The sequence below is a fragment of the Ammospiza caudacuta genome, chromosome 5 (assembly GCF_027887145.1).
Source record: "Ammospiza caudacuta isolate bAmmCau1 chromosome 5, bAmmCau1.pri, whole genome shotgun sequence".
NCBI lineage: Eukaryota > Metazoa > Chordata > Aves > Passeriformes > Passerellidae > Ammospiza > Ammospiza caudacuta.
In genome coordinates, this window is record NC_080597.1 from 8,349,955 (window position 1) to 8,366,082 (window position 16,128).

The 16,128-nt window shown below is 42.2% G+C and overlaps 1 protein-coding gene across 1 annotated transcript in view; it reads right to left on the bottom strand.

Annotated features, from left to right (window-relative positions):
• Window positions 1-15,593, bottom strand: part of DUSP16 (dual specificity phosphatase 16) — a 58,238-nt gene extending 42,645 nt beyond the window's left edge. Inside the window, exon 1 of the mRNA XM_058805400.1 lies at window positions 15,516-15,593. The gene's annotated coding sequence lies outside the window, so the exon portion shown is untranslated. The remainder of the gene's footprint in view (window positions 1-15,515) is intronic.
• Between the last annotated feature and the right edge of the window lie 535 nt (window positions 15,594-16,128).

Here is a 16,128-nt window from a genome sequence, read left to right on the forward strand (position 1 = left end):
TCAAAATTCAGCTCTGTTAAAACCTCTACAGCAAACCTAATCACACATTAAGAAAACCAGTACTGCTTGTAATACAGTCTCAAGAGAAAAAGCAGAAAGACAGGTATTTACACCAGAAGTTACAGAAAAAAAATGTGGGTTTATTTAAAGACTTACTTTGAAAATGTCATCTTGTGCACGTCAACTGTTGGCATCATCAACAAAAATAAATTCTTGCTTTTAACAGAAGTAACTGAAAAGACAGACAACTTAAGATGTCATTACACTTTCTCCTGGATTTTAACCACCACATGTTGCAATAAAAGCAGTGACAGAAAGAAAACATGATTGACTGATGGCCAGTCTAGAAAAATGCAACATTAGGTAATGGTGTCACTTTCAAAGCAAGTCAGTGCACATTCAAAAAATTTCCAGTACCCTCCTGAAGGAATTCAGCTACCTGCTACAGCCAACAGGTTCCCTTTTTTCAATTTTCTTCTCTTACACCATTTTATGTGATGGATTTCTCCCCAGACTTCTACATTGAAGTTAGAGTTCTTATTTTTCTACTTCATCCTAAGACACTTCAAACACACAGAAGGATGAGAGATGCTCACCTAGGCACACGATATCTTCTCTAGTAGCACAGTAGTGTTTCTTTTTGCCTTAACTATGCTGCTCACACCTACACACTGCAGCAAATGTAATTTTTCAGACCTGTTCTTAGACCAGATGCATCTTTATTTTCTTCTTAAGCTAGCTAAAACAACATGAGACTGTCACCTCTGTCACACTCCCTCCAAACCATTATTTGCCTTATTGTCTACAAGGACTTTGGCCTCAGTACCAAGACTTTTTGTGCTGACCAGAACTGCCTAGGTGAACACTTTGCCTCTGAGACCACCAAACACAGCAGTCCATGGTCTGTGTCTGGCCTCCTGGGTTCTGTAATAAATCTCTTTAATACTGTATGGAAGGGATACTCTAAAAAAGTGTACACTAAGTAAAAATAAGCTGTGTCTTTGGTTTTGCATGCCAAAGCAAACAAGATTAGTACTCCACAAAGAAAATAACCAAGTTATTTACCACTTTGGAGTTTTACCAAGTATTTGATACAACCAAACTAAAGCTGAGGATTTTAGGATATTTTCATTACAACTTGTTTTTGAATAATTGGGTCTCAAGACAGCATTATTTTGCACAAAAAAGATGCAAGCTCCAATACCTTTTCTCTACTTTTGGAGTAGAACTTCTTAATCATTCCATTTCACAACAGTGATTAAAACAAGATGAAGAAACAAGTATTTTGATAGCAAGGTCTCTGTGTTCAGCGTTTCATAACAATTTTGTGGCTGCAGAGATGTCATTCCAGACAGAGTGTATCTCAAAAAGGAAACTTATCCAGAGGGAAAATGAAATGAACACAGCTGACACAGAAGAAAGAGTTCACTCTCCTGCAGCCCAGCCTTCCTTAGTTCCATTGGTGAAGTGGCACTGAAGTCAACTGAAGCCCTCTGCACACAAGGAACCATAAATTGCCATGAGGACTGATGAGGTAATGTCTTCTCCTAAGGGAAATAAGAACTAACCAACTCCCCAGAGAGTCCATCAGGGGAGGAGGGGAGGAACAACAGGAAGGAGGAAGAACTCACTACGAATCTGGCATCTTTAATTCAGGAAAACATCAGAGCTCTTGCAATTCCCACAAACTAAACAAGGAATCACACTGTGGAAAAGGGGGAAGGGTCCAGCCAATTCTGTTTAGAGAAGGAAGTAAGGGGAACACCGAGCCAAGCCAAGAGGAATTTAATTTGATGGAGAATCTACATTTCAATTTAGCCATTGAACCACTGCAGGTCATGCCAAGGGACATTTTTTGTTCTGTGCTTGTACTTTACCTGGCAATAGGAAAATAAGCTTTTCCCCTGCTCTTCACTAGAAAGATCCTACAATATGTTGGAGAGGCAGGTCACTGCTGAATGCCAGTGCCCATAACACAACCAGCTCACCACGTTCCTGGAAGAGCTCCCACCAAAACCCCTGCCATGCTGCTGTGCTTCACAAACAGTGGTTTAGACACTGCTGGTTGGTCCAAGGGATCCTCAATTTGAGAAGGGAGAGGAAATGAAAAGCTGCGTGTTTAGCTCCCAGCTGAGTCTGGAAGTTGTGGAAGGTATACATACCACTTCACAAGGAAAGGGAACAGGAAGCCATGAAAGAAAAGAGTCATTATGTTGAAATGGTAACATTTTCTTGAGGTTACACAGGCCAAATGAGCACATCCCAGAAAAATGTGAATCAAAGCCTCGGTAAAGAAACAGAAAGCAATATAAGTGACAGCAGATAGAAAAAAAAGGGGAAAAAAAAAGAAAAAAAACTTTAGAAGAACAGAAAGTATCCGATATAAGAAAAATCCTAAGAGCTTATGCAGAAAAATCAAAGAGTGCAATTAAATTTGATATCAGGAACTAGATAATAATAACTGAGAAAGCAAAACCAAGTTTCTTTGCAAGGGCCTCTCCCACATAGGGTGCTGGCAAAAGGTAAGTTCAAGATGGATTAAGTCAGGACTCACACAGCAGAAGAAGAGGGGAAAAAAAGTTGATTAACTAAGAGTAAAAAAGTTGATTAACTAAGAGTAAGGCATCATGTTCTCAACATTTATGAGGGGATTAAGTATTTAAGGGTTGAACAGAAAACAGAAATATGTAATGGCCACTAATGGTCACAATAGTCACAAAGCAAGCTATTCCAGCACAGGTACAAAGTGTTTGTAGAAAGTGCTATACATGACAGAAAAGAAGAAAAAGACTAAGATTGTTGAACTTCAGTACCAGAACAAGTTAGTTAAGAGCAGCCACACAGAGCTTCTGACAGACCTTATGACAGGCATAAAGGAGGATATGGCAAGAAATAAGGGAGGATACAGAACCACCCTTCTCTCCCAGACCCAAAGACACCATTAAATTTCCTCATGTGTCTTTGAGCATGTCATCTCCCATTGCTTGAAGGGTCTTTATGTAGACTTTCTAAAAAGCTCACTTTGAAGTCTATAGCAAAAAGTTTAAAAAAAAAATCTAAATTTTAAGATAAATGTAATATTTACAACCATGTGCACTCATTCCCCTACCCAAGGAGGTGGGAATAAACCCTCAGTAGAGTGGTAGAAGGGGAAAAACCCCCAAATTTATGTGTCTGTTGATAGTAGCAACATTGGATGGAACCATTGGGAAGTAACCACTTTAGATTTGCAACTGGCTGAAGGGCAGAGCTGTGCTGACATGACAGACAGGCTATTTCAGTTAACTGGTTTGCCAGACTCACATGGAAATTTGGCACAAGTTAGCAAAATGCAGTCTTAATGATCTGGCAGAAGGAAAAAAAACCTCTTCCCTGAATGACAAAAGCCTTCAGCTGACAAAATGTCACCACTAATATGACTGGTCCCAACATGCTGTAGGGATGGCAGGCTCACCAGTAGGATGTTCTGGATTCCCATGTGCACAAGACAAGATTTTCTGCAACACCATCTTTTCCAGTGTGGACACCGTCCCATTACAGCAGTGCCATGCAGCACCAGGAGCTCAGCAGAGCTCCAACAGAAACCTGCAGAACCCTTTTACTCCAGGCAGGACTCCAAGAACATGGTCCTGGTGTCACCATGCTATTACTTAGAGTAAATGGAAGGAATACTCAAAACCCCCAAATGGTTGAGATTGAAACGATATAAAAATACAGCATTAGGATTAAAAAGAAATCAGACACCACCACTTGAACAGGAATGGGAATGCTAAATGGAGTTGTAAGTTTAATCAAAACTCCCCCCAGAGCAGTGGGCAGAGATGACACAAGCTATTAACAAGTGAGAACAGAGACAACTCTGAACACTAGCACCCTTTAAGTTAATATGAAAAGGATAAAAAAAAAACAGGGTTAAAAATGAATAGACATTACTAGCTATCCATTCTTATATCAGAAAACAGATTTTTCATTTTACCAAATAAGTATGATACAAAGTAAATGCTTTTGAGTAGGAAGAGGTTTTTATTTCACTTTTGTTTGAAAGATAAGTAATGAATATGCTTGTGACTTCTGATCAGACAGACACACCATAACCTACCAAATGTACAAAATTTACCTGCCTACTTCAGATAGCTATGACACTAAAACTACCAACTACATGAAGACAATGTCACCAGATTTTCTCAATTCATTATCCCTAGAAAGAGCCTAAGAAGCCTTATCATCAGCAAGGCTATTTTGTTCTCCTAGCTAATTAATTGCTTTAATTAATAATTTTTCTTGTCATATGAGCCATCAAAAAAACCAAAAAGAAAGTCACATTGAGTGAAAGCTTTATAAGATACAAACTCTGGAGGAGTATATGGGTATATATTCACATGTGCACATTCATGTACATGGTTTGTATGTGGATGTGTACATGAAAACACATACACATATATGTCTGTGTCCTGGCCATGTTTTAGAGCAAAAGCATCCTGACAGAACCCAAGCTCTGAATTTGTCAGGTGGCAAACAAGAGTTTCCAATGGAGCACAAAGCTCCTGGAGCCCTGGGAAGCCAAGACAAGCCAACTTGAATGCACACTGGCAAACAAAGAGTAATCAGCTTAATAGCCTGAATCAATGGCTCCAGCCTTGGTTTCCAGTGGGTAAATCCATGCCATGAATATACTTCTTGCTGCCTCTGCAGAAGACAAGCTTGAGGGGGTACATTCCATGGCAGCTTAAAACAAGTGAAGTCAGGGCTACCAGTGAGCAGCCTCCCTCATGCCAGCTCCCAAGTTAATCCAGCAAGCTGACTCAAAGAGCTACAGCAGTCACAAACTGACTGTACAACCAAGTAGAATAAACAAATGCAGCAGTAAACGACAGCCAAACAATCTTCAGGCATTTCTGGTTCCCAGCTCTGGCTCACTGTGGGATCTTGACAGCCATTAGAGAGTGAGTTTTAAAAGAAAGAATCTCAGTACCTGCAAGGCTTTGGTGTTACTTGCCACAGAAATGCACTCTGTGTCATCCTCACGTGAGAGAGAGAGCTCCACTACTTTCAGCAGATCCATGTTAATGTTCTCCAATTCCAATTTTACTGTGACTGAACCCACTTCTTATGGACAACAAAGGTAATAGCCAGTTGGGCAGAACACAGAAGAAAGGAAAAGACAGCATACAAAGTATTTTACTTCTAAGATTTTGAGAAGGCAGGTAATTTAAGGTGTGGCATGGAGCAAACAACCACCTAGAGTCTATGGAACAAACAGTATGATGGATTTCTGGTCTGCTTCAAACCAAACACAAAGAAAATAGGCTACTTGTGAATTTATTCCCCAGCTTGGCCTCGAATGAAGTAAAAACAGTCAGACAAACTACCCTAAGCAGCAGGCTTAGGGTAGCAGCTACAGGCAGAGGGACTGGGTCAAGCAGCCAGCTGTGGTAACCTTGTCTACATGCACAGCTGGAAAAAGACACTTTGTCAATAGTCTTTAGCTGCTGTTCTTCTGCTTTGTGTATTTAGGTTCAGGCTCCTTGGGGCACTGACTACTTGTACTTACAAAGCATTCCCACCAATGGTACCATTTAGCATAACCCCAAAATGTTAGAAGACAAACAGCAAAGGCCTGGGGGAGCTGGCACATCTGTATCTACAATGTATTTAGAGGATATCAGCCTCTTGTACTCAACATATTCTAGAGGCAAACACAAAATTTGCCAACTTTTTTCTTTAATATAAGTTTCTCTCCTGTCTGTAATAACTCCATACATACCAGATCTTAAAAGAGCCAACAATAAATCACTAACAGCACGAAGACAAATAGCAACTTGTAACAGAAGTATTCAGACAGATCATTTTCACACTTCTTCCCATTCCCTCAGTTGCACTGAAAGACATGTCTTTATGTGGACTCAGGAACATGCTATTTGAAGCTTAAGCCTCTGAACTGTAAAGTTTTCAACATGAAGGTATGGTTTATAATGAAAAGTTCTGAAATCAACTCATTCTTTAATATTTACAAATCCCTAGTGATAAAGGCCAAATACACAAACCCACACAATGTTATTTTCTCAAAAGCCACCACATAATCTCACCCAACATTTCTAGGTTTTAAGGTGTATCTTCAGTTACATGAATTATAACTATTTAACAATCTTCAGAAGATATTTTCTAGATGCACAAATAGTATTTACTACTATGAACCTATTAGAAATTACACCTTTCCCTGTACTTCCTGCAACTTGTCATTAAGACTTTATTTAGACAGCCTGTCAAAAAGGCTTCTCCTCATACACACAGAAAATAACTCTTCTGTTATCTACTCCTGCAAGCCTAGCATTACCAGCCAAAGTGGAATGATCCTATTCTGTTGTCAGACAGAACAGACATTACAACTACAGCTTCTGTGATTTAAATGAAATGTCATTTTCATGTGCAACTAGTGCAGAACTTTTCTTCCTTCTTCTTAGAAATACTTTTAATCTCTTTTGACTCTACCTTCTTATTTTCTTCTTCCTTTATTTAATGCACATAGGTATATTTTCTCAACATCTCATCAATACCTCTTTCTATTGTGCCCCGTCCTTTCTCTCTCTCCAGTCCTGTTCCTTACACACATCCTCCTTTTCTAGTATTTTCACTATGACAGAAGTTGACCTTTATAACAGACAGCTTTTGAAACTGGATAAACTGTTTGAAACTTCAGCTTGAGAAAGTGATAAGCTTGAGTATTTTTCCACTGCAGTGCAATTTAACTTCATTTTGAGTAAAAGCAGGATCACAGCTCTATCCACAGACATCAGAAAATAAAACTACATTTCAAGTTAAACATTTAAACATAAATCAGAACAAAATGTGCAGAATTTGGAATTCAAGGAAGCCCATTTTCCTGCTGTTGGAGAACCTGAAGGATGTGGTTACATGTTGGTGGTTCAATTTCTTTATCAACATCTTGTCCCAAAGCAGCTGATCTACTCAACAGTCATCCCACTTAACCTTAAAGAAAGAGTAATTCTATTTTCTATACTACTCCAGCTGTGCTTTCAAACATAACAACTGACATTTGAAAGGGAAAGACATTTCAAGGAGGAAGTAAGATTTGTATATTCTCATTTTGCTACATAAATTACAAGAATAGGTAAATAAGTAATAAATAGCTAGGTAAGCACAAGGTATGACTATACAGAAAAGCAGTACCACAAGCTGAGCCAAATAATAAACACTCAATAGAAATGCCTTACTTTGGTGGGTATAGCAAGAAGATTTTTGTAAGTGCACTTAATAATTCAGTTTAGCGAAGATATATAAAAATGCTGCTACTGGATATCTGCTCCAGAATCAGGCAGGTTCTAGGTCAGGGAAAAAGCATATTAGGTGATGTCTCTTTTTTCCTTAGGATCTCTAACTTGTAACTTGTAGATGGTTTGTAGAAAGGTTTGCTTTCTTTCTTTTCTTTTTTTAACCAAAATTGAACTGGAAATCACATGTCAATTCTGAGGTATATATATATGCTTATTATGTACATACACAAAAACTTATATGCCCAACATTGCTCCCGAGTTAATTCATGACATAAATTCTTGGCTTTGAAATACTGAAATCATCAACACAGTCTAACTTTTTTTTTTTAATTATTCATCATGCCACAAAAGTCATTTTCCCATCAAAGTAGACAGCCTCTACAGGGGAAAGGGGGAAGGGGAATAAAATGAAAAAAAAAAAAAAGAAGTGGGAAAACCACCATCAAACAGCTTGGCAGACTTTAAAAATTCCCAAAACAACTCATCTCTCTAAGCCAGCATCTGCTAAGTGTATCCAGCTTTTTTCTGTGCCAGCCACTAAGCAGCTCATTCAAAGATACAGTCTCAAAGGCTTCTGAAAGGCCAATACCTGAACCTTTACCATGGATCATCTACCAAGGGAGGTGGTAGAGTCACCATCCCTCGAAGAGTTTAAAAAAAGACTGGATGTGGCACTTGGTGCCATGATCTAGTTGAGGTGTTAGAACATGGGTTGGACTCGATGATCTTAAAGGTCTCTTCCAGCCTTGAATTTCTGTGATTCTGTGATCAGTCCCCACTCCCCACCCACCCACCTTTCCTACTGCATTACCTCCCTATTGCTGACTTAAACAGCAGACAAAGTCAGTGACTGAAAAGGACATGCTCCTTTTTAATGCTAAATCCTCAACATCCTCACCATGACTCAACCAGAAAGATTAGATGATCATTGGTTGAACCCTCAATATCATGTAAGTAAAAGAAAAAAATTTAGCGTTAAACAGCAGCTGTATTTTCACTTAGCTATGCAGACATTTCATAGCCACTCTGCCATACTGGTTATGTCTGGGGGTTTGAATAAAAATAGCTGATGTGCTTGCTTGTTACACCATGAAATGAAGTGCACAAAGCAATTGCCAAGTCTGGTTTTGCCCATGAAAGGCAATGGTCATTAATAGCTTGTATTTGCAGAAGCCTGTCAGAGGAGCAGCGTGCCTGTGCTTCCTCCAGTTTTCTATAGTTTAACCATACATGAGGCAGCAGGGACAAATGCACCACACATTTCCTCATTTCACAAGAGGTCATGCCTGCAGGAGAGATGACAAGTCATGCAAGCCACAGTTGCAGAAAAATATTCAAATCCTGTAAATTTGAGGAGGTGGAAAGATGTGTGTCTCTTCATGGAAATAGTATGTTGGGAAAATGTGCAAGGACAGTAATAGTTAATAAGTATTTCATCACTTTCTTTTGCTGTCCAGACCAGTATCCTGGAGATTTGAACTCCTGCTCTTTTTCATACCTGTTTTTCTTGAAGGAGATAAATTTCTTTCAGTAATATTTAGACAGGAAACAGGCAAAAAAATGGGCTAGTCATACAATCATGTCTGGGCTGGATAGGCAAATTTTTCAGGCATCTTCAAAGAGGTCTACTTGGAAATCCCAGCAGACAGCAAAGTGAGCCACACTGAGGAAAGATGCTTTGTCACCTGGATGGTAACCACACATGGATCTCTATCTATGGTTATTAAGTGTGGCATTCTATCTCTAACAATTATCAATTATCTAACAAGCAGAACAGAGTACTGAGAAGATGACAGCATGCCCACACTGTGTCACCCATGAGAAGTCAGGGATTTTCAGCAGCTGGACAAGAAAAAAAGGACCAGGAAAATCAGACCTATTCAGCTGAAAAGTTACATGCAAGAAAAACCAAAACAAAAAAGTGACATTTTGAGAAACAAACAAGGTAGCAGCAGATAGTACAAGTACAAGCAGCTCTCTTAGCTTTATTAGATTTCATTGTAAGTCTCCTAGCCAGGAGAACATGAAGTTTACCAGCCCTCATAAGGGTGGTGCCTTCAGCTGCCCCTGCCTTCCTGAGACACAGGAATGTGAACATACAGACCAGTCCTTGGAGATGACCCTGCTTCAGTAAGGCCTCCCAACACCCACTGTGTAAAAGCTGGAGAGCTTTTAGGAAACTGAAAGGACATGGGAGAAAAGGGAAGAAGGAGAAGAGACTTACCATCAATGCAGAACTCCAAGCAGACTATGGGAAGAGTCTTTCACAGCCCATCCTCAGTTTGGAGCACACCTGCCTTAAACACAAGGTCTTCTGACAGGTGGGGAGAGCCCTCCTAAAGTGGTGACACCATTTGCCTTCTGCTGATCTGGATTCAGTCTCTTGCATGTTTTGAAACTTACTAGAATCCAATCTGGATTCAGACTATTGCATATTTTGAAATTTACTAGAATCCAATAACATGTCAACCCAATGCACTAAGATTACTGCTGTACTTCTCTGCTGTAAGCTGCAATAGTTTTCTTCTTGCTTAGAAATTGGAAAACATTTATGAATCTTTGTAGAAACCAAGCTGAAGCTTATTCTGTTTGCTCCCCAATCGTTCTTAGTAAGAAGTCTCTACCTAAATTCCCTTAGTTTGGAAAGGCAATTCTGACTGTGATGGCATTAGAAGAAAGATATGTAACACAAAGTTTCTTCCCTCTCCACCTCTCTTCCCTCCCAGTTTTCCAGAGTTCAGACAGACTCCTATGAAAGTCAGGGAGAGCAAAGCTGGAAGGCAAGAGGAAACACTGTGTCCCAAGCAGGAATTTTCAAGTAGGGAGGTATGAAATCCCAACACCTAAGCACTTGTAACATAACACCTGTGGGAACTGGATAGGTGATAGGTGCTATATCTATTGCTGGTGGCATTAATAGAATGAGCAGAAAGTAACCCCATGCCTGTTCTTAAGGCTTATTTCAGTGGCAGGATGGCTGAGAGAAGCCCTGTGAAGCATAGCTCAGACTCTTTGCATGTATTTGTAAGATGGTGTTTAGAAGATGGGTGTCCTGCTTTAAGGAACTGCACAAACTTAGTGAAATATGCACTGTGGAGAAAAGTACACCCCTGCAAGGACCATTTTGCAGGCAAAATCCCAAGTTCTAGCATGGGATTTGAGTCTACCAAGTCTGGGATGAATGATTCTTACCCCTAGCAATCAAGAAGCAAAAACAACATGCAGGCTATTAAAAGTGTGGCATTTCTATCTCTAACACTATGAACTATTCAGCCTAACCAGAACTATAAAGCCTAAACATGCTTTCCTAGGGGTTCAGTAGGAGCAAAATGCAGCACTGAATCAATTTTATCTGGAATAGCGTGGGAGGAGGGAGAGTTCCTTTCCTATTTTGAGAGCAACATCTATGCTACACATGCAGAGCCAAAGCCTTCTAATCCAGCAGGCTGAATACATACTAGTTATTCAAACTCAAGAACGTGTGCATAAAAGGAATTTCATACAATTAGTCCCCGTTGTCCTCCTCAGTTCACGCTCTCTGTAAAGTTCTCATGCCAGTGTTGCTACATTACACACTCAGACCCATCTTTTTGCCTCCCACATTGCCTTCAGTAACATAAAAACATTAGATAAGCAGGCAAAGATGTGTAAAAAGAGTATCTGTACAGCCACTGATCTATCATTTAGTCAACAGGCTCCATTCATAGACCATTTTAGCAAAGCAAAAATCAAGTGAGGCAGAATGAAAACGGGTAATGCTATTTCAGTCTCAATATTGGGAAATGTGTCAATTTTCTGCCAAATGAATGTAATGGAACACAGTTCCACTTTGATTTTATGAAGATTTTTTTCATACTATTTTAGCAGACCATCACTCTGACTCGTGTGTAAAAAGATCTCATGGAGAAAAAAAATTACATTTATTCTCAAGTAATGAAAGCTTCTGCACATCTCTTTTATACAAAGATACAAACTTTTGTATCTTTATTTGCTAAACAAATGATACAAGTTTATATCTTAAGCTTGAAGGCAAAGAAGAGTGCAAATGTACCTGAGGAGGTCTGAGCAAGGAACTGATCCTGGTTTATGGGAAACATCATGAAAACTCACACAGCGCAGGGAAAAATTAGTTCCAAAAACACACTTGGAGAGAAGCTGTGTGAGTCACTGGCAACATAAGTATCATATTGTAACCAGGAAAGAGAAGAGATAACTAATTCCCCTCAAAGAAGAACCTTGTTTCAGGAGTTCCTTTGATACCTTCCAGCTTGGGACAGTGAAAGCACAGAAAAGCAGCACAAAGGGAGCTTGGGAATGTTCCCACCGAATCCCTGCAGCCCCACTGGAAACCTCCCATCACTGAAACAACACTTTCCCCTCTTTCCTTGCTTGCCCAATTATTAATTTTGGTGGGTTTTTTTTCAGCTGTTGGAGCATTTCATAGGGACACAGCATGGAAGGCTGCCAGCCTTCCCAGAGCCAGCTCTGAGTAGAACACTCTTGGCTCAGCAGCAGACCACAAAGTGCAGCAGAAGGAAACACAGGGCCTTGAACTCACACCCATCTTGCTCTTGCCCTCCATTCACACCCCCTACATGCAGCTCATGTAGGGAGCTCTGAGTCCTGAGCAGTAATTCATTGGTGCCCAACACCATCTCTGCTGGAAACCATGGTACCTGCCAGAAGGCCTTTGATAGAACTGCCTAGTTAAAACTAGGCAAATCTAGAAGTTGAGATGCCAAACTTGACCATTAATATCTATTTTTTGCTTGCTTCAGGAGTTACAGGAACTTACAGAGTAACTATAATAGAGATTCCCTATTTGGAGCTGACAACACCAATGCAAAGATCAGGCATGGTGGAGCAGAACAGTGGTGATAGGAGCTGCCCTGTTGCCATGCCTGTCCTCAGCAGCAGGAATACTGCAGGAGCCCAGGGCATCCCAGCCTCCTGCCTTGCTCCACAGGCAGTTTCATCTCCATTGGCTTTAGTATTGGGGTGAGGATATCATTACAATAGTGATGAATTCCTGGGGATAGGATACCCCCAGAAGCAGCCTGTACTTAATGTTCACTTCACTTTCTTGCCAATGACCCCTGGTCTTCAGTCAGTTAAAAGCTTTAGTTTAGAACAACATCCTGACACCCACCACCAGGCCAGCCATCACCTGTGGCTTTTGATTTGTGCAGAAAGTAGAGGTCATGTATGCAACTGGCAGCCCTAAAGGATGATACACTTCCCTTTGTTTATGAGTGGGGTACAAACAAATCACAGAAATACTAGCAATACTGATATGTACTTATTGGTGTTTAAAATATTCTACAGAAATCCTCTGTGTCACAATGCTCATTCTGGAAGCCATCCCTAAGGAATTGTAGGGAAAGTGAATGTAGCATTTGACACATTAGGGACACACTTTCTTCCCTATTACCAAGAAAACCAGCTTCTTGAAAATTCTTAAATAATCAAGGATTTAGCATTACACAACCATGCACAAAATACTACAAGATTGCAAGAAGCATTTAGTCACTATCATAACAGCAAATCCATAGGGGCAGATTCAGTGGAGTCACAGACCAAACCCATGCTTCTTTCAAAGGCTGGAAAAAAAACATGGAAAAGAAAAAGGAAGGGATGTGTCAATCCTTCCACACCTCATCCTTTGACAGTAACTACTCTATGCCATCTGGCTATTAAGGACTGTCAGCACTTGAAGAATATCCATGATGCTTTCCTGACTGCTTCTATAGAAAGGAAAAAGAAAAAAAAAAGTCCTAGAAAATTCAGCTGACATGCTACAAAGTGAAAGCTATCATCCTGCTGCCTCCTTTTCTTTGGGGGGAAAAATACTTCAGCTGCACTTACTGTATTTTTTTTTAGCAAAATTGCATTTTGAAAGCAGTGAATTTGCTGAATTGGTGTGAGGATTATGGCACTGAATGTTAAAAACCCAGGTGATGGAGCAAAGCCCTCACCTGCACACACCTCTTACCGCCCAATGCGTTGGAGCAGAACTCACTTGAAGCTAAATGCAAGTAACAGAAACCAACATCTAACTTGTCTATTTGACATTTCTTACGAAGGCTGGCCTTACAAAGAGAGCCTGAATTCAGCCCCCGAGGGCTCCGGCAGGCCTACGTGAATCTCTTATCTGATAGGCAGAGGAGCGCCTGGCCCATCTCACACCCAGGGACTGCGAATGACTTCACTGCCGCTGTGGCAGCAGCACAGGGCTCGCAGGGCAGAGCCCATTGCCAGGGAAGGTGCACAGGCACATGGCAGATCCAACCACAACTCCTCCCACGGGCTCAGCCAGCGCTGGCATCCCGCCGGGGCTGCCTTGGGAGACGGAGCTCCCAGCGAAATCCATTTAACACATTCCTGCACAGCTTCTGCCGATACCGTCCCCATGGTCAGGACAAGCTAAAAACAAACACCCCTGCCCGGCCAGCTGTCTTTGCTGGAAGAGGAGCGGGCATTTTTACAGAAACAAAGATAACTGAGCTTGCTATCTTCTACAGAAGTTTTTCTGGTGTGATTTTGTTCCATTACATTTGCTTGGGTAGCTAACAAAAGCAGAGCTACTGGAGCAAGAATGTACTCAGGTATCTTCATACATGTTACATTTTTAAATGCTTGGTTTGTTTTTCTGGATCTTCCCATATGTATTAAACCAAAGCATTTTGAAGCTACTATCTGTAGCACAGAAACTGACACATTCTCTCGTGCCTTTATGTGTTTGTTCATTTAAAAAGGGACTTTTAAATTGTGTATTAAACAAGTACAATAAGCGGAACTTACTACAATTCACATATTTCTTATAGATTCCATCCTCAAAATATTAATGAGCATACTCAGTAAATGCAAGTTTTACTTGTGAGTACCACTATTCTTTGTATCTTTTGTCATTAAAAATGAAAGCTAAAAATACATGTACACCTCCCTGCTGCATACTTCGGTCCACATTCAAGCAGAAACTCCCAGACAACCAACATAAACAACTGTGATTAATGTTTCAATCTCCAATGGGCAGTGGGATGAACACCATAAAAAGAAATTAAGACTTACTATTTTTCCACCTCCCCTCAAAACACAAGAGTCTAAACCAACTCCTGTTTGGTCAGTTGTGACTTTATAAACTCTGTATCTACCAAACCACACACTGCTAGGAATAGCATAAATCTCAGAGCAAGGATTACAAAATCATTCTCAGGTTTTGGTTGGGGTTTTCTCTTTTAAGAACCCCAAGAAACATCCTTGCAAAGAGAAACAGTTCAATCTGCTTTTAGATTTCAAAACTAGCACAGATCTATTTTTTCTGCTGAGTATACACTGAATGTTTGAACAGAAGAATTAGTCATAGGTCAGACAATATAGCTTGTTATCACTACACCCTTCATTTGAAGGAAAACCAAATAAATTGGTTTTATATTTCAACCAGCTGAAACGACGGTAAAAGAAAGTAAATTCTCCTGGGTTTCCTTTTTCAAAAAAAATTTAAAAATCAAAATTAATTTTAAAAAAATTAAAATCCCAGCTTCTCATCTGACATGTAACCAAATGTTTTTTGGCCGCTGAAAAATCCTGCCATTGGTCAGGCTCGGCAATAGGCACATCCCATACACCAGGTGATGCGCGCTCAGCCCCGCATCCCGGCCCGGGGGGGACAAAGCCGGGAGCGGGGATCTGTCAGGCCGCGTCCCGGCGCCAGCCCCGGGCCGGCAGCTCAGGCGAGCGCGATGCCAGGTTAACAATTTGCCTCCCTCCTGGACGCCGCGGCAGCCCTCCATTTTGTCAGCCGCCTCAATTTAAACGTTTTCCGAGGCGAAGGCAGAGCTTCAGCATTTCTTCAGGAGCCCTCCGGAGCTTTAAAGCATCCCCGACCATTTTGCGGAGCCGGCGCTGCGGGCTAAGTTTAGCAGGGCAGCGGCGCACGCCGCGGCTCACGGGCAGCGCCGAGCCCCCCGCGGGGCAGCCCGCGGGCTCCTTCCCATCGCTTCTCCCGGCGGCGCCTCCTCCCGCCCCGCGCTCCGGCGGCGCACGGCTTCCTCCCCGCACGGGGAGAGGCAGGTGGATGTCGGGAGGAGGGCAGGGAAGGGACGGGAGGCAGGAGCCGCCGCGGGCAGCAGGGTGCCGGCAGCAGGTAGGGAGGGCAGCGCGGGGCGGCCGCCGGTGCCGTGCGGTGCCTGTGCCGTTCCCCCTCCCTCCGGCCCCCGTTCTTACCACCTGCGGAGGCGGCCGGAGCCCGCCCGGGCCGGGGCAGCGACCTGTCCACTGCGGGCGCTCTCCTCCGGAGGTGAGGGGGCGGCGGGGAAGGGCATGCGGGAGGAGGGAGGGAGGGCTCCCGCCGCCCGCCTCTCCCTCACCTCCCTCCCCCTCCTCCTCCTCCTCCCCGCCCAGCCCGGCCCAGCCCGGCCCGGCCCGGCCCCCCCCGCGCCCCTCGCCCCACTCCCGGCTTGGCTCCCGCGGTGCGGGCCCGGGTCGGTGTCCCCTGCGCCGCTGCGGCACTTACTGTGTCACCCCTGCCAGTCTGGCTGCCTGTCCCCTCGGCGAGGATAAAAGCAATTGCCCACTAGCCTCGCCGCTGCCGCCCGAACAACTTTGTCCTCTTCCAGTCGCTCTTCTTTTTCCTTCTTCTTCAATAAGGAAAAAAAATAAAAACCAACAAACCAAAAAAGCGTCCTCTCTAAAACAATAACCAAGCCTCAGCAAATTTAAAAATTAGAAAAGAAAAAAATATATTCGGGTTTTTTTTTTTTTTTTTAAGAGTGGGAAGCGTGAAGGTGGGAGGGGAGAGGAGCAGAAAAAGGAAGCATTTGGAGCTTTGGAGCTCTGT